Genomic DNA, 18,078 nt, shown 5'->3' on the forward strand with positions numbered 1-18,078 from the left:
TTTCCTGTGGTTTATTCTCATCATTGGATTTCCTTTGCCTCAGAAAAGCAGAAGTCATATTTGAAAGTCAATCACATGTTTCAAGAACGGTCTTCTGGATAGCTAGTTATCGTCTGTATTGCAGCAGTGAACTTACTCTTATATTCCCATTTCTTGACGAAACTTCTTGAAATAGTGTGTCAGCTCTGGCTCTCAAGAGGTTGACAACATCCGTAGAAATAGACACAGTTTTTTCAGGATCGCTGGCAGAATTGTTGACACTGGCTGACACCACTGCATGTTGAGATGAGGAGCATGTTTCTTCACCAAAGCAGCAGAACCAGATGTGTTGCCAAGCATCACAGATGCTCTATCGGAGCCCAGAGTGCCAAGATTTTTATTCTGCCTGAAAATTTGTTTGGCAAAGAAATTCTTCACCGTGTTAAAGACATTGACTCTGCAGATTCTCAAAGAAGTTCACAAAGTAGGAATTCTTTGATTGTAAGAACTTGTCGACAGAAGTTGGCTATGCAAATAGAGGTATCTATTTGTATTATTACGTGCAAAAGGGAGATATTAAAGACATGTCAGAAATTCTGGAGTGTTGACATCATTTGATGAGAACACAACTTCAAGAAATGTGTGGCTTCACCAACATATTTCCAGTGACATGTGGGTTATTTTTCTTGGTGATATGATGAACACACAAAAAAAAAAAAACAAAAAAAAAACATTTTAAACAAGTCTTTTTTTCCCCTTGGGGCAAATCCAAAACCAGGTAAAGTCCCAGTCTTTAATAACCAAGATGTCTTTATATAAAGAAAAAAGATCCACAGCGTCTAATAGATTTTCACAGTAGGCAGCACGAGCTACTCCCTTTCATTGTATTGGTTGCATGCTTCCATTGGCCAGAATCCTGCCACGTAAGAAATATTGGGGCGCCTGGGTGGCTTAGTCGGTTAAGCGTCCGACTTTCGCTTAGGTCATGATCTCGCGGTTCGTGGGTTCGAGCCCGGCGTCGGGCTCTGTGCTGACTGCCAGCTCGGAGCCTGGAGCCTTTTTCAGAGTCTGTGTCTTCCTCTCTCTCTGACCCTCCCCTGTTCACGCTGTCTCTCTCTATCCTAGAAATAAAATAAAAAAAAAATATTAGAAATACTGTACTTTTTGTATTCCATAAAACTCCATAATGAATAGAAAATCAATAGATATGAAAACCTCATGGTACTCTTTTTTCTTTTGAAATTTTCCTACTTAAGCTAGACTCCAGGTAAACAGAGATGTATGACGATAGTCATGTTAGTACAGTGTGTTTTCTGAGATTCCTATCCATAGGAAACTATTCTAGAGGTCTTAACACTGTAGTGACAATACTGCCTGTCTGTTTACCTTCAATAGCAGGTTGCTCTCTGTTCAAAATACGCTTCCCTGCCTAGTGATCTCAGGCCCGGCCATGTATGTCACTTTGGCGGACACAGGCCATTTCCCAGCCAAAGGTTCAAAGCTATCCTTGGCTCTGTCATCTCTCTCTGTTCCTTCTGAAACATAGATGGAGCTGTCCACACAGGAGATCCTTCTTAACTTGAATTCTAGAATAAAGGTGATGTGGAGCCAATCCATAAGGGCATGTAGTATGAACAAAAAAATAAACCCTTGTTTTTATAAGCTTTCATGATTTTGAGGCCTTTTTTTTTTACCATGACATAATTTAGTTTTGGCTGATAAAGGATTCATCCCATATTATTCGATGTGAATTAATGTGTTAATATTATAATTTCACAGAAAACATAAGTTTTTTAAGTAAAACTAATAAAAGTCTCAGAAAAGAAAATTTAGAATACTTTTTTTAATTCTTAAATTCACAGGCCCACCCACAGACCTTGAAGCCCAATCTCAGACACAGGTTGAATTATTCTCTCTCATTGAAAAATGTTTTCTTTCCCCCATAAACTTAAAGTGAGGGACAAGACACTGAGCAGACAGAGATAAATATGGCAGAATATGGGCCTTTCAGGAATCACTGTCTGATGGGACCCTTGACAACTGTGTAAACTAATAATTCTAATACACTGAGAAAAATGTAATAAAGAGTTTGGGTGAGAAAAACAGGAAGGTGACCATCTTCACAGACTCATCAGCAAATGCTGCACAGAGGAGGTGGTATTTAGTTTAGGTCTTGAAGGATGAGTGAGAGTGTACAGGAAAGTGTGGTATGTGAGGTCAAGGAGTATTTGGTACAATAGGAGCGTAAAGTGGAGGAAAATGACACTGGAAAAGGTAAATTTAAGACTGTGAAGCCTTTAGCCATCAGTTAAGGATTTTGAATTATCTTCAAGCAGTGAGAAACCAAAGGCTGTTCTAAAATAGGGAATTGTCATGATGATATTTGTGCCTATAGGAGGAACTGTCAGGGCACGTGGGTAGTTCAGTCGGTTAAGTATTTGACTCATGATCCTGGCTCAGGTCGTGATCTCATGGTTTGTGGGTTCTACCATTCTCTCTCTGCCCCTCCCCTGCTTGTGCCCTCCCTCTCTTTTTCTCTCTCAAAATAAATGAATATATTAAAGAAAAAGAAGAAGAAGAAAACTCTGCTTAGTGGGTAGGTGATGGAATAATAAGGAAATGAGACTTGGGATGCCTGCGTGGCTCAGTCAGTTTAGCATTTGACTTTGGCTCAGGTCATGGCCCCAAGGTTTGGCAGTTTGAGCCCTCCTTGGACTCTCTGCTGTCAGTACAGGGCCCACTTCTGGTCCACTGCCTCCCTCTCTCTCTGCCCCTCACCTGTTTGTGTACACACGTGCACTCGCTCTCTCTCAAAAAATAAACATAAAGAACAGAAGGAACTGAGACTAAAAGTAGAGAAATATGCAAAGAAGTGCTATGGTAACTCCAGCAGGAAATTATGGCAGCCTGCACTGAAAACAGCATTCATGATAATAAGAAAGAAACGAATTTCAGAGACATTTTTACTAGTAAATGTAATAAGATTATTGAAACAATTTATGTTGTCTAGAATAAGGGAAAATGTAGGGTTTCTGAGGACTATAAGATGCCTGGCTGAGATATCCTTGCATTTGTGAAGTGCTTCACATGTTTCAAAGTACTTCTTTGTCTTTACCTTAATTTAATGTTCACAATAACTCTGTGTATTGGCTTATCAAGTATCATTCCCATGCTTCAGTATCAGGAAGATTAACTTGGCTAGTGGGGAAGTAGCTAAGATTAGAAACCAGATAATAAGACTAAAATAGAGAAGTAGTTGAATCTAAAAACAAGTTAACGTATCTAAGAAGAAGCTAAGTCTGGGAATTAGGTAACTTGTCTAATGATGAAGAAAATGAGATCAGGAAACTAACCCTCTAATTAACCTTTCTTCCTGGTCATGTTGTAGCAAAACCTGTTTGACCCATCCAGAGATCACAACTAGGTCACTTGGTATGCAAAGTCTCCCGTTCTGGTCAGTATAGACAGAAAGTGTCCTCCACGCCTGCCCAGCCCTCCTTTCCTTTGGCACGAGGTCTTAAGAGAGACTTTGAAAAACAGGGCAACAAGTCCGTATTCAGGGCCTCTTCCCCATTGAGTGGGCTTTCACTGAGTGAAAGCAGATCCAATATGGAAGCAAGAAGTATAAATGTAAATGGAGACAAAATATTTTTGATGCCTCAAAAGTTGATTCAGAAGGAAAGGCATATAATAGCCATGCTTATTCTGGCTTTGATCTAAGAGTTTAGGAAAGTATGATGCAAGAGGATCATGCGTCAGTTGATAAGCCCCTTCTATTGTCACTATTTATAAAATGAAAAGACTCAAGCCTCTGAGTAACTCACACAACATTACAAAGTAAGTGAAACATCCAAACTACAAACTTCAGTCTGTCTGCCTCCAAAGCCTGCCATTGTTTTGTATAACCATCTCCCAGTGCCTACCGCCTACAAAAACCCACTTAGTGACCTAACCCAATAATTTACATTCTTTCATTATTCAGTGGGTTTACTGGGCTCACCTGGTCAGCTCTTGTTTGAATCTCTCTTGTCGGCCTAGCCAGATCTCCAGGTCTGTGGTTCTTCAAGGGCTTGACTAGGCTGGACATTCAAGACGGCTCAGTCAGATGACTAGGGGTTGTTGCTGGCTTCTCATAATGTGGCAGCTCAGTTCTAAGAGCAAGAACCATTTCAAAAGTGAGTGTTTCAAGAGACCCAAGCAGAAGCTGCAAAGCTGCTTATGGCATAGCCTTGGAAGTTCCAGAATGTCACTTCTGTCATGTTCTTTTGGTCAAGCAAGTCACTAAGGCCAGCCCCGATTCAAGGAGAGGATGAATTTGGTTCTACCTCTTAATCAAGAGTATCAAGGTCCTATTGCCTAAGAATCTAAGAGATGGGAGATATTATGGGGCCATCTTTGGAAATAAAATCAGCTACCATTTCTAAAGAGGGAAAGCTTCTAATGTCTAGTAGCATTAAGGTGTATGGAGCCTGTTGCCTAACAGGAGACTTTATCTTAGGTTTATCAGCACATAGTGCTGGATTAGGTTATCTCAAAACTTAAACAAACATAGTACCTTCAAACTGCCAGGTATATCCAATATTTATGGTCCCATATATTTTTATTTCACTTTGGGTTTTTGATTTACAAGTTGAGAAGCATCAAAGGACTGACTGAATTGTCATTCTCTACTTAGCTAAAACCTCAGAGTGTTGCCTAAATCGCTCTCTTGCTTTTCCATAGATAAGAATTCAGCCCAGAAATTTCACTATCTAGCTGAACTCTTCCTTGAAGCTAGTTGGTGGGTAGAAAGGAGTCATTAAAAATCCTTTTTTAAATTCCTAATCAAACTCTAGTGAACACTGATTGTCCTCTTCCAGTGAAAGAGGACAAAATGCCACTGTCCAGTGTCCTGGAAGTGAGACTTTACTTGCTCTGACTGGCTGCCAAAAATAAAAAACCAAGAGAGGAAAGGAGATTGCAGAACATTTCCTTCTTAAAACATAAGAGTTTCTTCTTTTTAGAAAATGTAATTTGAAATTGCCAACAGTTCACATCTGGTATTTTACTAATTTGTTCAAGGACATTTCTCATAGGATTTAAAAGATGACGAACATCTCTGAAAATTTTATTGTACAAACTCTAAGTAGCTTGGTCAAGACTCTTTTCCAGGATCCTTGGAGCTAAAGTTTTTTTCTGCTGTAGTGAAGTAGCATTATGTGGATATTAAAATCAATATTGAGCACATTGTATACATATATGCTATTTCTTGGTTCTAGTATCTTAGCCATGTATTCTAATCAGCAATGATTTGAAAACAGGGACAACATCTGTATTCTCTGTGATTCCACACTAGAATATTTTGGAGACATACAGGCAACATAATAAATGAATATACAGATGCTGCAGTCTGATAATGTAAGATTTTATTGATTATCCAACAGAGTAACTACCCTAGGTATTAGCTTTGCTTGTCACAACCTTCAGTGCCTGGGGTAGTTGAACAAGTTCTTTTTTTCCTTTGAGCTGACCTCAAAGTCACATAGTTTCTGAATCAAGGTCCTCAGATTTCATACTTGGCAATTTCTTTCCTTTCTAATGGGGTATATTAGAGAAAATGTGTCACCTTTTGCACCATGTAATACCAAATCAGATCAGAATTCATGCACAATTATGTCAGTGGAAATCTAATAGTACAGGCTGGCTTATCTCTAGATAACACATGGAAAAATAAACTTCCCCAACTGACAGATTTACTTGATTTTTTTTTTTCAGATAAGTTTTTTTGTGAGTAATCGAGCTAAAGAATGTAACTGGATTATTTTTCATACATTAAAATAAAAGACTCTCAACAGTAAAATGGTTGCTAAGTATTCAAGCTCTGCCACTCTGCCCCTCCCCATCCCTTTTCCTTTGAAAAAGTTCCTGGATAATGAATGCAAAAAAAAATTTTTTCTTGCATTAGCTATCTTTATTAAGAGGACTAACAACTCTAGGAAAACAAAATTTACATAAAACATTTACGTAAAAATAACATTCGTTGATAGTTAATGGCATGTAAGTAACACAGGTTAGATGATAGTCTACCTGGGAATGATATTAGGCTGCCTAAACAGCATTCATCTGTGTTTCTCTTTTATAATCAGAAAAAGTCAAAGCCCATCACTAATCTTAAGTTGTCTTGAAACCAATTAAAATAATTTAAGATAAGTTGTACTGCAAATGTGCTTTTTAAGTGTTTTAGACTTAGGATGTCTTAGCGATGTTGTAACCCCTTTTTAATGTTACTATTTATATATAACTACCATGTGTATAGTATTACACCTTTAATGCACTGTATTAGCTGTCACTGGAAATTAAGTGCAAGCATGTTCTTTTTTGGCCTTCAGTTTCTCCTACATTAAACGTTTAAATAATGGTACCAGTAGTAAAAGGGTGGGTAGTGCTCCCAGTGGAAACTCACTTCTGCATCTGGTTGGGTTGTGTTTGGGTTTCTGCACAAAAGATATCACAGTATCAGAATCTCTTAGTGTTTACACACCTGGTACCCAGAACTCTACCTGATGTCTCTTCTCAGGAAATTAATGGAATCAAAGCTAATGGTAGGCATGTTTGATAGATATACCTTGTCTGTAGAGATCTGGTGATAATTCAATCAGAGTTTGTCCCTAGTTGATCATATATCTATGCATTTTTATATCTTGGTGGTTTTCTTCACCAACTCTGTGCTTGCCTCAGTGCCTTCATTAGAAGGTCAGGTTCTGAGGATTTAGTAATTCACCTTGAAAACATACTCTAAGTTGAATGTATCAAGCATGAGTTTTCCCCACTCAGCATGAATTTTATACTCTTAAAAAAAGGCAAGCTCATAGCTAAAATATTTTCTTGATCTCTGTTTTTCATTTATATAAAGAAAAGTAAACAGATGCTTACTGATTTCAGGTGTGGTTTTGTTTGTTTCTGTAAGTCATGTTTACTTTTTATATTGTAATGATGTTATACAAACTTTTCTCCATGATGAAAAAATTGTGCATTTTCCAAACATACAAAACAATTAGTTTAACAAAAGAGACTATCCACATGGGAGCCACTTGGAAGGGTTATAGCTTATGTGAAAACAATTGATAGGAAGATTAAATTCCTTGTATTTATTTCTACACATTTCCCTTCCCACAATCTAAATCATAATGATAGAACTTCTTGTGTGAATCTTTTTCCATAACAACAAGTAAAAATAATATGCTAGAAAGAGATCAACTTTTTTTTCTAAATGAGTTGACCAACTTTGTCACCTACTAGTATGTTTGCATCTATTTACATACAGCACAGAAATGAAGGTGGAAATATTCTGATTAAAAAAGGAATCAAGAAACTGGTACAGCCCCTCTGGAAAACAGTGTTGAGGTTCCTCAGGAAACTAACCATAGAACTCCCCTAGGACCCAGCAATAGCACTGCTAGGAATTTACCCAAGGGATACAGAAATGCTGATGCATAGGAGCACATGTACCCCAATGTTCATAGCAGCACTCTCCACAATAGCCAATACATGGAAAGAGCCTAAGTGTCCATCCACGGAAGAATGGATCAAGAAGATGTGGTTTATCTATACCATGGAATACTCCATGGCAATGAGAAACAATGAAATCTGGCCACGTGTAGCAACATGGATGGACCTTGAGGGTGTTATGCTGAGCAAAATAAGTCAGGCAGAGAAGGACAAATATCATATGTTTGCACGTATAGGAGGATTAGGAGGAACTTAACAGAGGACCAACGGGGAGAGGAAGGGGGGAAATGGTGGGGGAAAGGGAGAGAGGCAAACCATGAGAGACTCTTGAAGGCTGACAAAAGTGGGGGGGAGGGGGGATGGGCATGGAGGAGGGCACTCGTGGGGATGAGCACTGGGTGTTATGTGGAAACTAATTTGACAATAAACTCTTTGTAAAAAAAAAAAAAAAGAAAGAAATATCAAATTAAAAAAAAAAGGAATCAAGATAGGGTATTTTTGTCTCATTCAATATGAATGATTCATTTAATTCATTCATTTGTTCATATATTCATGCATGTATGAACATAATAAATATCTGTATACCTATGACAAATGTCTGTTCTTGCATCATATATAGACACATTGTAAGAAAATAGGTTTATTTTCCTTTATTCACTATCAATCTTAGACATGCTGTACATCTGTTACCTCCATTTACTCTCCTCTTTTGTTCAATCTTAATTCTTTCCTTTCTGGCTTCCATTTATAACACTGTTCCCTGAACTTGTTCCCTGAAGACATTAATAACATCACTCGGTCTTCCATATTTTAGTGCATTTAGCTCAATGATATCTTAGCCACCATTTAATATCCCCTTCTATCTCCCTGGGCACTGAGATATTTTTACTCTAACACTTCAGTTTTCATCTTTTGTCTTTAGGGTTTACATATCTCCCAATTTTGTTCTGTCTTAATCTATGCCCACAATTTTAACTATCATATCACTTCAATGAAGATAACTCCAAAATCTTTACTTTGATTCATGCATTCATTCATCTATGCAACATGTATTATGTACTTTTAATGTTCAAAGTACTATGCTATGTTCTCTGAAGTATACAAATAGAAATGAGACCTAATTCCTCTTCTCAAGGGCTAAACATTTCTGGTTATACCTTCTGTCTCAAGTCTGTTGTATCTTTCCACCCTTTTGGACATTGAAAGTTGCTTCATCATAAACCCACACTCAACATATTTCCATCTGAACTTGTATTCTTTCCTCTCAAAATAGCTTCCTTTGTAGCTAATGTATTTCTACCAGTAGTGCAAATATTTTACTCATGAAGATGCAAAAAAGTCAGTTTTGGTGGTTTTCTCTAATCTGTAATAAAAATTATATAGATTTTATTGTTGTACTCTTCCTTACTTTGTATCTTCCTCTTAAGATTCTCTTGATATGCTTTTTCAGTCTGTATGAAGTGACATTTCTGCTTATTCAAGACCCATTTATCCTTTTTTTTTTTTTTTGGTGTGGTTTATGAACACAGATACGTGCACATAAACTATATATTCATTTTCTTCTCTGCACAGTCTGTCATTGGGATTGTGACTCTGATGGCCAGCTGAGCTGTTCTTTCCACAGTGGCTTTGTGGTTCTTAGAGGAGACATTGTGATCAATCTGTGTGCAGTAAGATTTGTTGCATATCAGCAGCACTTCAAGCTCCTTGACATTGTGGACTAGGAACTTCTGGAAGCCACTGGGCAGCATGTGCTTTGTTTTCTTGTTGGCTCTGTAACCAGTGTTAGGCATCAAGATCTGGCCTTGAATCTCCTGTACACCCCATTGTCAATGCTTCTGGGTTTTTACCAGTTGCGCTTAATTTTGACATATCAGTCTGACTGGTGCCAGGTGAACTTTTTCCTCTTTTTAATGATCTGGTGCTTCACCAGAGGTCTGAGGTCAGCCATGATGCCGAGTGAGAGATGGCTGCCATCTCCCCAGCTAGCACTAGTAGCAAGACACATTCATCTTCAAAACCCAGCTGGAATCTGCTACCCCCACCCCCACCCCCCCCGGATCCTGCCACTTAACTCTTCAGTCAGTGGTGACTGTACTTCAAAACACATGATAATGTGTTTGTTCTCCTCAGTTGATATTCATCTATTTTTCCCTTCCATTTTTTTTGAATTATGTCCACTATGCTGAGCACTTCACATGTATCATCTCATTTTCTGTTCATGACAACACTATTAATAAGTTCTATAATCCACTGTGCTAGGCTAAGTGACTTGTCCAAAGTCACAACTAAAGACTGAAATTAGAACCCCAGTTCTACTAGACTCCAAAGGCCCATAATTTAAACCATTATGCCACTTTCTTATGACATATACATATTATTAATTCATGATCTTTTTTTAATTTAATGTGTAAGCCTCCACAAAAACATTATAAACTCTAGTGACAAAAACTGAGTATTATAACACATATTATGGATATATAAATAGTAAGTATTTGGTTAAAAGCTCAGTAAATAGAAAGCTATATGTGTATGAATGGAAAACAGCAATTCAGATATCAGAGTCCCATAACCACTCCAACTAGCCATGTTGTATACTGGATATTATTTAGCAAAAGAAAAGCAATTGTCATACCACCTTCATTTTGCCAATATCTTTCTGATCCCTTGCCTAACGTTTACACATCTCATAAGGAAACAGAATTGGATCTACCTTTGCCAGTATGATATAAAAAGGAACTTTCCGCTCCCTATGTATAGAATCCGTTCCTGTCCCCATTCAGTGGTCTCTGAGACCCAGTCATTACATGTGGTGCCATAGATGATACAGAGTTGAATGCAATTCCTGTCATCACAGAATTCCATTGTGTTCCAATCAGTCACTCTCCTTTATATTCCTAAAACTACCACTTGATGTCAAGTCCCTCCAACCTCGAATGAGCCATCTACCAGCCACTCTCAGCTATAATACGTTCTTAAGAATGCCTCCAAAAATAGCTTTAGACTTTTTGAAGCAGGATAGCATCATGGTTAAGAGTATTGGTTCTGGAACCAGGCCTTTGTGTGACATTAGGCAACGTACTTCACCTCTATCCCTCTGTTTCCTCATCTTTAAAATGGGGTTAATGATAGTTCCTGCCTTATCTTGCTATAAGGATTAAATGAATAAATATGTAGAAAGCCAATAATGATGTCTTTATCATAGAACAAATTTCATAAGTATGTTTTTAGAGTGGTGTTATCATTATTGTTAGCAGAAGCAGCAACATTATCAGTCATGGGTGTCCAGGAAGACTGTTATGTTATTAAATGGACCAGAGAGTCTGAGCAGGGATAGATTTTAGAGGGGAAGAAATTACTTTTGTTCTAACATGTTGAGTTTGAAATGTCACCAGGCCATTAAATTAGGTACTCCAGTAGATACTAGAAATATAAATCTGGAATTCAAAGAAGAGGTTACAGCCAGAAAGTTAAATTTGAGCAGTACTAATTAGAGATAAAAGTAATTACTGAAATAGAGGGTGTTGAGAGTGCAGGGAAGAGGGCCAAGGACAGTTCTGTGGAGAATGCCTCTATTTAAGGGGCAAGACAGGATGAAGAACAGAGCATATGGCTGAGAAGGAATCATAAGAGTGGTAGGAGGGGAATCAGAAGGGTTGCTGTTATGGGAACCAAGAGTTTTGAGAAACGTATCACTAGAATTAAATATGGCAAATGCACATGGAAGATGAGAACTGAAGGAAAAAGTCATGAACATTGATGATTCAATTAGTGAAGACCCTGGTGCTTGTAGTTTCCCTGACAGCAGAAAGCATAGGGTATGTTGGAGGCAGCTTGTATGGATTGCTCTTCAGAATGGCCCGACTCTGGAAGGGGAGGGGAGGAAGGACAGGAATTTAGGACCGTGGCAGGAACTTGAGTTTTGTTTTAGTCTTGGGGAACTCACATTATTTCAGAAAGAACAAGCGGGGCAAGGTGGATTTACAGAGCTAGAAGAGTGCAAGATCAAGGTCTCAGAAGAGATAGGGTGGGTGGAAGGAAGCACACAAGAGAAGGGATTGAGTTCCATGGGGAGAACCAGGGTAGAAGAGTCAGTGTTGAGGAAGTACACATGGCCTTTTTCTTTCAGCAAAGTGGGAGAAATGGTCATCTGCTGTGATTTAAAAGTTAGGGTGCGTTATATGTGGAATTTGAGAAACCTAACAGAAGACCATGGGGGAAGGGAAAGGAAAAAAATCCTCCCTCCCTCCCTCCCTCCCTCCCTCCCTCCATCCCTCCCTCCCTTCCTTCCTTCCTTCCTTCCTTCCTTTTTTTCTTTCTATTTCGTTTATACTGAAAACTCTTCCTGGATAATAAAAGAGGATATATTTTAAAATTAAATGTACTAAGACACTTCTGAAAGCATCGCTCTAACTGTTGAGTAAGGAAAGTGGAATTTTGTTCTCCATCTTCTTTAACTTTTCACTTACAGCTTTCGATAAAGTCTGTTTGAAACGAAGAAGGGGGAAAAAAGATGTCAAAAAGAGTTGTAAATTATAGAATGACATCTACCCTGCAGTTCTTCTGTCACTCTCACTAATATTGCTTAGCATTCCGAGTTTTAAAAATAACGCAGTTATTGAGATTTAAAACTCTGTGGATGCAGAATACATTTTGGAAAATAAGACTTTTTACTATGCATAGCCAATTATAGTCCACTGAGAAAATGATGTATTTTTCCAATACATTTTTATTATGTACTTAACTGACGGACCTTCCCAGCTTCTTCATAGACATTCCACTCCATCAGCCACTGTACATAATACACTTCTTAGGAATCTACTTAAATTTGTATTTACCTGTGAGGCTAGATTGGCTCCAGAGGACACAGTCCTTTTTTCCTTGAGTAAATTATACATATTTTAGAAAACTATCTAAAAACATATTTACCTCATATGGAATTCTGGTCTCCAGGGTAATTAAGACCAGTTTTTAAAAAGCATAGCCAATGCACTTTAACTCTCTCAGGTAAATAAGATATATTTTATAATCATATAAGAACGATTTCTCTCTTCCTTGCCTTCTCTTTCCCTTCTCCTGTAACTATCACCATGCCTCTTTTATACACATATTTAGTAATTATTTCAATGTTTCCTCAGATACTGCTTTTCTCTCAGGGGCTGGCACACAATTATGCGTTCCTTCCATTCCATGCACTGGTAACTCTACACGAAAGAGGCACAGTCTATCCTACATATAATTTCTAGAAGAGAAGTTACTTTGTGAAGGTCCAGATTCTTTGTATATGGTTTCTTTGGTTTTCACATTTTAAGAAGGACTTCCAATATTGGGGCATTTACCCATTAGAACAAGTATGTAATTATGTTGGCTAAGAGATGCCTATTGAATGAACACTGTGTTTTGAGTTTACATAGAAAATAGAAGGAATGTCTACAAGGAAATATGCAGTAACATCACTGTAATGATTTGTAAAAGCCACTATATACCACAATCATTATTAAAAACCAAAGAAATAAATGAAGTTTCCTAGAAAAAAAATGCTTTCTTGCTTAGCTATTTTGCACTCCTAAAACATCCTTTACACACTGAGTTCTTTGCACACATGGAATAATGAAAATGCACAACCCATTCTTCCTTTGTCCTACAAGAATATTGCAATAGTTCCCTCAGGAAGAAAGCAGTAAGAAATCCATGTGACAATAATTGTTAGGTGGTTTGTGGCAACCACGTGAGAGTAAAACTAAAAACTTGGGGAAAAGGTATTTTCTAGAAACTGTAAGATGAATGTAATGAATAGAATAATGTCTGGTTTGTTTCTCCTCTTCTTTGCCTCTGAGGAATAATCCTTTACATTTCATGAGGCTGATTTCTGAAGTTGTTGTGGATAAATGTTACTGCTGTATATATTCTTCCACTGGGAGGTCAAGATTTCTACTGGTCTCTTCCTGGTTTGCATAATTGGACCAGAGAGTTTATCCAGTCTGTCCAAGCTAGTGCAAGCCTCTGAACCAGATCCTCTCAGTTTGGGCTCCTAAAGCCTCTTGTATTAAAATATTTGTACTGATTGTTAAGCGTCAAGACGTGGTTGAGGACTTTCTCTTGGGCTGGTGGCCTAAATCCTAATCAGCCTTCCTGTCAAATTAGTCTTAAAACTCAGGTGGCCATGAGTCCTGGTTGGCCTAGCAGAGTCCCGGTCTACACCTGCTATCCTGGTGTAAGTATTAGTAGTGCCCCACTTTGCTCTCAGAAATGTCCTGGGTTGGATGATAAATGATATGGTCTCTCTACTTATATGAGTTCTTTTGACTGAGTTTTGTTTCCTTTGAACTTTTTGTGTTTATGTGAGGGGTTACTTTTTCTTTGTTGTACTCAGGTAAATTTGAGGAGATTAAAAAAAAGACCCCAGTTTTCACCAGAATGATCTAGGAATCATGTTCAAATGTTGATTCCTCACCCCCACCTCAAGATATTCCTTTTTCAGTAAGAATGGGGCGGTTCACTGGAATTTTTTCTAAGTAGGTGATTCTTAGGTGGCTGAGTTTGCTGGTGCTCGAAACCTGCAAGCTCAGCCTAGCTATTTGACCCCTAAACACTGAACTCAGGTAGGTGCAAAGGGACATAACTGCTCCAAGGTACTCTGGTGAGAATGAGGGCAAGCTGGTCAGCTGCAGTCTAGCTGGGTAATACTGACCAGCTAGAAGAGCTACTATCTCCCAAGCTGCTTTGGATGGCTTATCCTCAGTACCCTGTTGTGGCTGGAACTCAGGTAATCGTTTTGGAGGAAATGTAATCAGGAGAATTCCTTCCTGATTCTCTAGCCAAGCACACAGATACAGCTTCAGCCAGGTGAATTAATTGACATACCTGAGGAAGCTACGTTGGATATTTTGCAAGGTGAGTGGTGCATGCAGATTGAATCGTGGTTGGTTTCTGGAAGGTTGATCCTAGAACAAAAGACAAATCATTCAGTGATGCAGCCCTACCACCTTTCATTCCTTCACAAGGCATTGTGCTGTGCTCAGTCAAGGACACATGCCATTCAACGGCGGCTCTGCTTTGCTGACACTCTCAAAGTCATTCTTTCCTTTCGCAGCTGTCAGGGCTCTGCACACGTTGTGCATTCATTCTGGGCACTTGATGCTCACATTCTACCCAGCAGGAGAAGCAGGCACCTGAACAAAAGCAAGCAAAGACTCCTGGCCTTCCCAAGATCAGGGCTATAGGCCTCACACTTATTAACTGACTGCCCTTTACATTCTCCGGTCACTTTTATTAGTCTTTCAAGGGCACCTGCATTTGAGGAGTCTTAAATTTTTCTTCCCTCACTCTCCTCTTTGCCCCCATCCTCCACCCCGCCTTGCCCCTTCTCCCATACACTATCTTGCATGCCTGGGCTCTGTAGAAGGAAATTAAACTGTGATTTGGTATGCTAAATTACCTGAACTAAAAACTATAATTTGCAATATTATTAAGTCATCACTGTCATGGATTTCAATTTCTTTCTGTTTAAACCTCTAACTCACAGCATCACTCTTTTTGATTATTCCTGAAAGGAGAGAGAAAAAGCCCTTGGTTGCACTACTGACTGATCATATCTGTCAGGAAAGTTAAAATAGTATGCTTCCAAGTGGTGACTTCAGCCTCGCCAGTCTTTAGTCATAACCTCCATGTTGCTCCCACGATGTGCTAGTTCATATGTGAGGGCACATGGGAAAGATGTGGGGCTTCTTGGGTGCTCCGCACAGTGAGTCAGTTACAGGAATTGGAAATTCCACATTTCCACATCCCAAGAAACCCAGGATTTCAGTCCTGGGTGAAGAGGACTTTTTCTTTCTGTACCGCTAACTCCAGTCCTTTTGGAAATGCCTAGATATTTCCTGGTAAGCTGGAAACACTGGGAGTCTTCATGATGGCCTGAAGCTCAGTCCCCCTCTCCTGCCGTATTCTCTATGTTGCTGCTTTTATTAGGCATTCATAGTTTCTGTAAGAGCGCACCAATCAGGATAGACTAGGTTTTGCTGCAGTAATGAATCCAAGTCTTGATAAGTTAAAACCATAGTGCTTTATTGCTTGTTAATATTTGTACACCACAGGCACATTGGGAGCTTTGCTCCACAGCTTTGCTGTCATCCTCACCTTAGGCTCGAGGCTGACAGAGAAGCTGCTATTTTGAATATTGCCAGTTACCACGTCTGAAGGAGAAAGATGCCAAAGCATGCACTGACTCTTAAAGCTTATTCCTGGAAGCAACACAGACCACTTTTGTTCACTTTTCATTGGCCAAAGCAATTTGCTTTGAGCAGGTAGAAAAGTGTGATACTGCCACACGCCTAAAAAGAGAAAGCCAGAATATTTGTGCATGGCCTTAATGATTACTATAAGGGCCTGGTAGTTTCATAAGCCTAAAATAATGAAGGAAGAGAATGACCATTAAAAAACAAGTTTTGTCTACCGAAACATATGTAAGCTGAAACATTCAGAATTTATTGCTTCTCCCTGCATTCCAATAACATTACAAAAGCAAGGCACAGACCTCAATAATTGCTGGGAAACAACTTTGCTGAAATCTCTTCTTGGGGTCCTATTGATCCCTCCATGACAGCCCAGACAAGGATAGGATGGACTCTGTAATATGTCAGCAGTGATCTGGTGGACAAGGTGACTGGAATATATGGTCTGCTCTTTCTGCTCTTCTGTTCCTTCTCTCACTCAGCAAATCTCCACTGAAGGACCTAGATTTTATCTGGTCATTATGGTGTCATTAGAGTAATGGTTGATTCAGTCTCTGGAGTCAGACTTCCTCAGTGTGGATCTCAGCTCCATCATTTACTAGCTAAAAGACCTTGGATCCGTTACTTAACCTCTTTATGGCCTCAGTTTCCTCACTTGCATAATGGATATAGTAATACTATGTTGTAAATAGTATTTACTTCATAGGATGGATAAAATACATTTATAGTTCTTGGTTCAAGGCTGCATGTATGTTATCCCTAACAGGAGATCACTTACAATTTTCATATTTATTTTTAATACAATACTTAAAGATTCTGAAATTTAGAGAAAATAGCTCTTTTTTTCACTGGTTTAATAAAATATTTTAAATATTCCTCATTCTTCAAAAGCAGATTTCAGGGTATAGAGCTGCATATATCTTAAGTGCTAGGAGGGGCCAGCAAATAAGACACCCCTGTCTTTTGCCCAGTCATCCACAATTAATATTTGTACCTACTAAAAGACATTTTTTCCCCATCATCTTGAAGGTAAATTGAGCTAGCAAAAGTTGTATAGACTGGTAAGGATTCTGAACTTCTTTCAAGGTTGAGCTAAGCATTTAAATATGATGTGCATAACCTAATAAGACATGGATGCTCAGAATTAAAACATAACCCCAGGTTGTGACACAAGTCAAGGACAAGAATGCTGTGGGGCCACAATTATAGCAGAAGCATGAAGGTATCTATACTTCTTGACCTTGTAGAGTCAGCTCATCTTGCAGCCTTCAGATTATGTCGAGCCTGAATAGGCTGGCCAATCTCATGGTAAGGCTACTGTGAACAGTCAAGGTAACAGCATCTTGTCTCTATTTTCTTGAAAACAGTACTCAAGAAATAGATGTGCAAGAGGATGTTAACTATACTATATTACAAGGCTATTAATATAAGGAATGAAAATCACATAATAACAGTTTGCCTCACAGAAATTTTATTTCCTGTCAAATATTTGAATCAACAATGCAGAACTAAATTTCTTAGAGCATGGCGCTAAGGAAGTCAAGCAGTCATGGGTTTCGTCCTGTAGCTGTAAAGTCCATTCCTACCCCTCTTAACCATGTCAGAATGTCCCCTGGCAAAATAGGAAGCCAAATTAAAAAGTTGGCAGGGAGCCATGTACATTCAGAACCATTCTGAGGAACCTTGTCAAAGGACTTCTGTCTTGACAGTGTTTCAGGAGTTCCGTACCCACCAAACCATGCTTTTCAACAAGCACTAAGCCCTAGCTATACACACACCTGTGACATATGTTTGGCTGATTGGGGAAATGCTTTCCCCTGCAAGATAAACAAGGAAACTGGGTCTAACATTTCATGTACCTTTGGGAGGTCCTGAAGATAAAATAAAATTATATTAATCTAATCACCTGAATCAAAATGATCTAGGTTTTCAATAGTATCAGATCTGCTTTCTCGCTTCAAAAGTCTAATTTATTATAGAATAACTATCCCAATTCATTAGGTATTAAAGACTGCTAAAGAACCAACCAGAAGACATGTATTCTAGATCTGTCTCTAGTGCAGTCTTGAGCAAGTGGCTTTATTTCTCTTAGCCTAATATATAAAATGAGTTATTTGGACAAGAGCAGAGGTTAGCAAACAACTCATAGGCCAATCCCAGCCTACTGCCTATTTTTGTAAAGTAAGTATTATTGGAACACAACTACATCCATTTGTTTATTTAGTATCTATGATTGTTGTCCTGCTACAACAGCAGAGTTAAGTAGTTATGGCAGAGATCATATGTCCTGTTAATCCAAAAATATTTACATTACAGTCCTTTACAGAAAAATTTACTAACAACTAGGTTGGAAGCCATCTATTTCCTCTCATTTGCAAAG

The 18,078-nt window shown here is 38.6% G+C and overlaps 1 protein-coding gene and 1 pseudogene across 1 annotated transcript in view; one reads left to right on the forward strand and one right to left on the reverse strand.

Annotated features, from left to right (window-relative positions):
- The window catches only part of MCTP1 (multiple C2 and transmembrane domain containing 1), a 517,686-nt gene that overhangs the window by 454,436 nt on the left and 45,172 nt on the right, over positions 1–18,078 (forward strand). The window lies entirely within an intron of this gene.
- On the reverse strand, positions 107–9,418 carry LOC120236535 (annotated as a pseudogene).

This window comes from Hyaena hyaena, unplaced genomic scaffold (genome assembly GCF_003009895.1).
Source record: "Hyaena hyaena isolate Hyena2069 unplaced genomic scaffold, ASM300989v1 scaffold_156, whole genome shotgun sequence".
Taxonomy (NCBI): domain Eukaryota; kingdom Metazoa; phylum Chordata; class Mammalia; order Carnivora; family Hyaenidae; genus Hyaena; species Hyaena hyaena.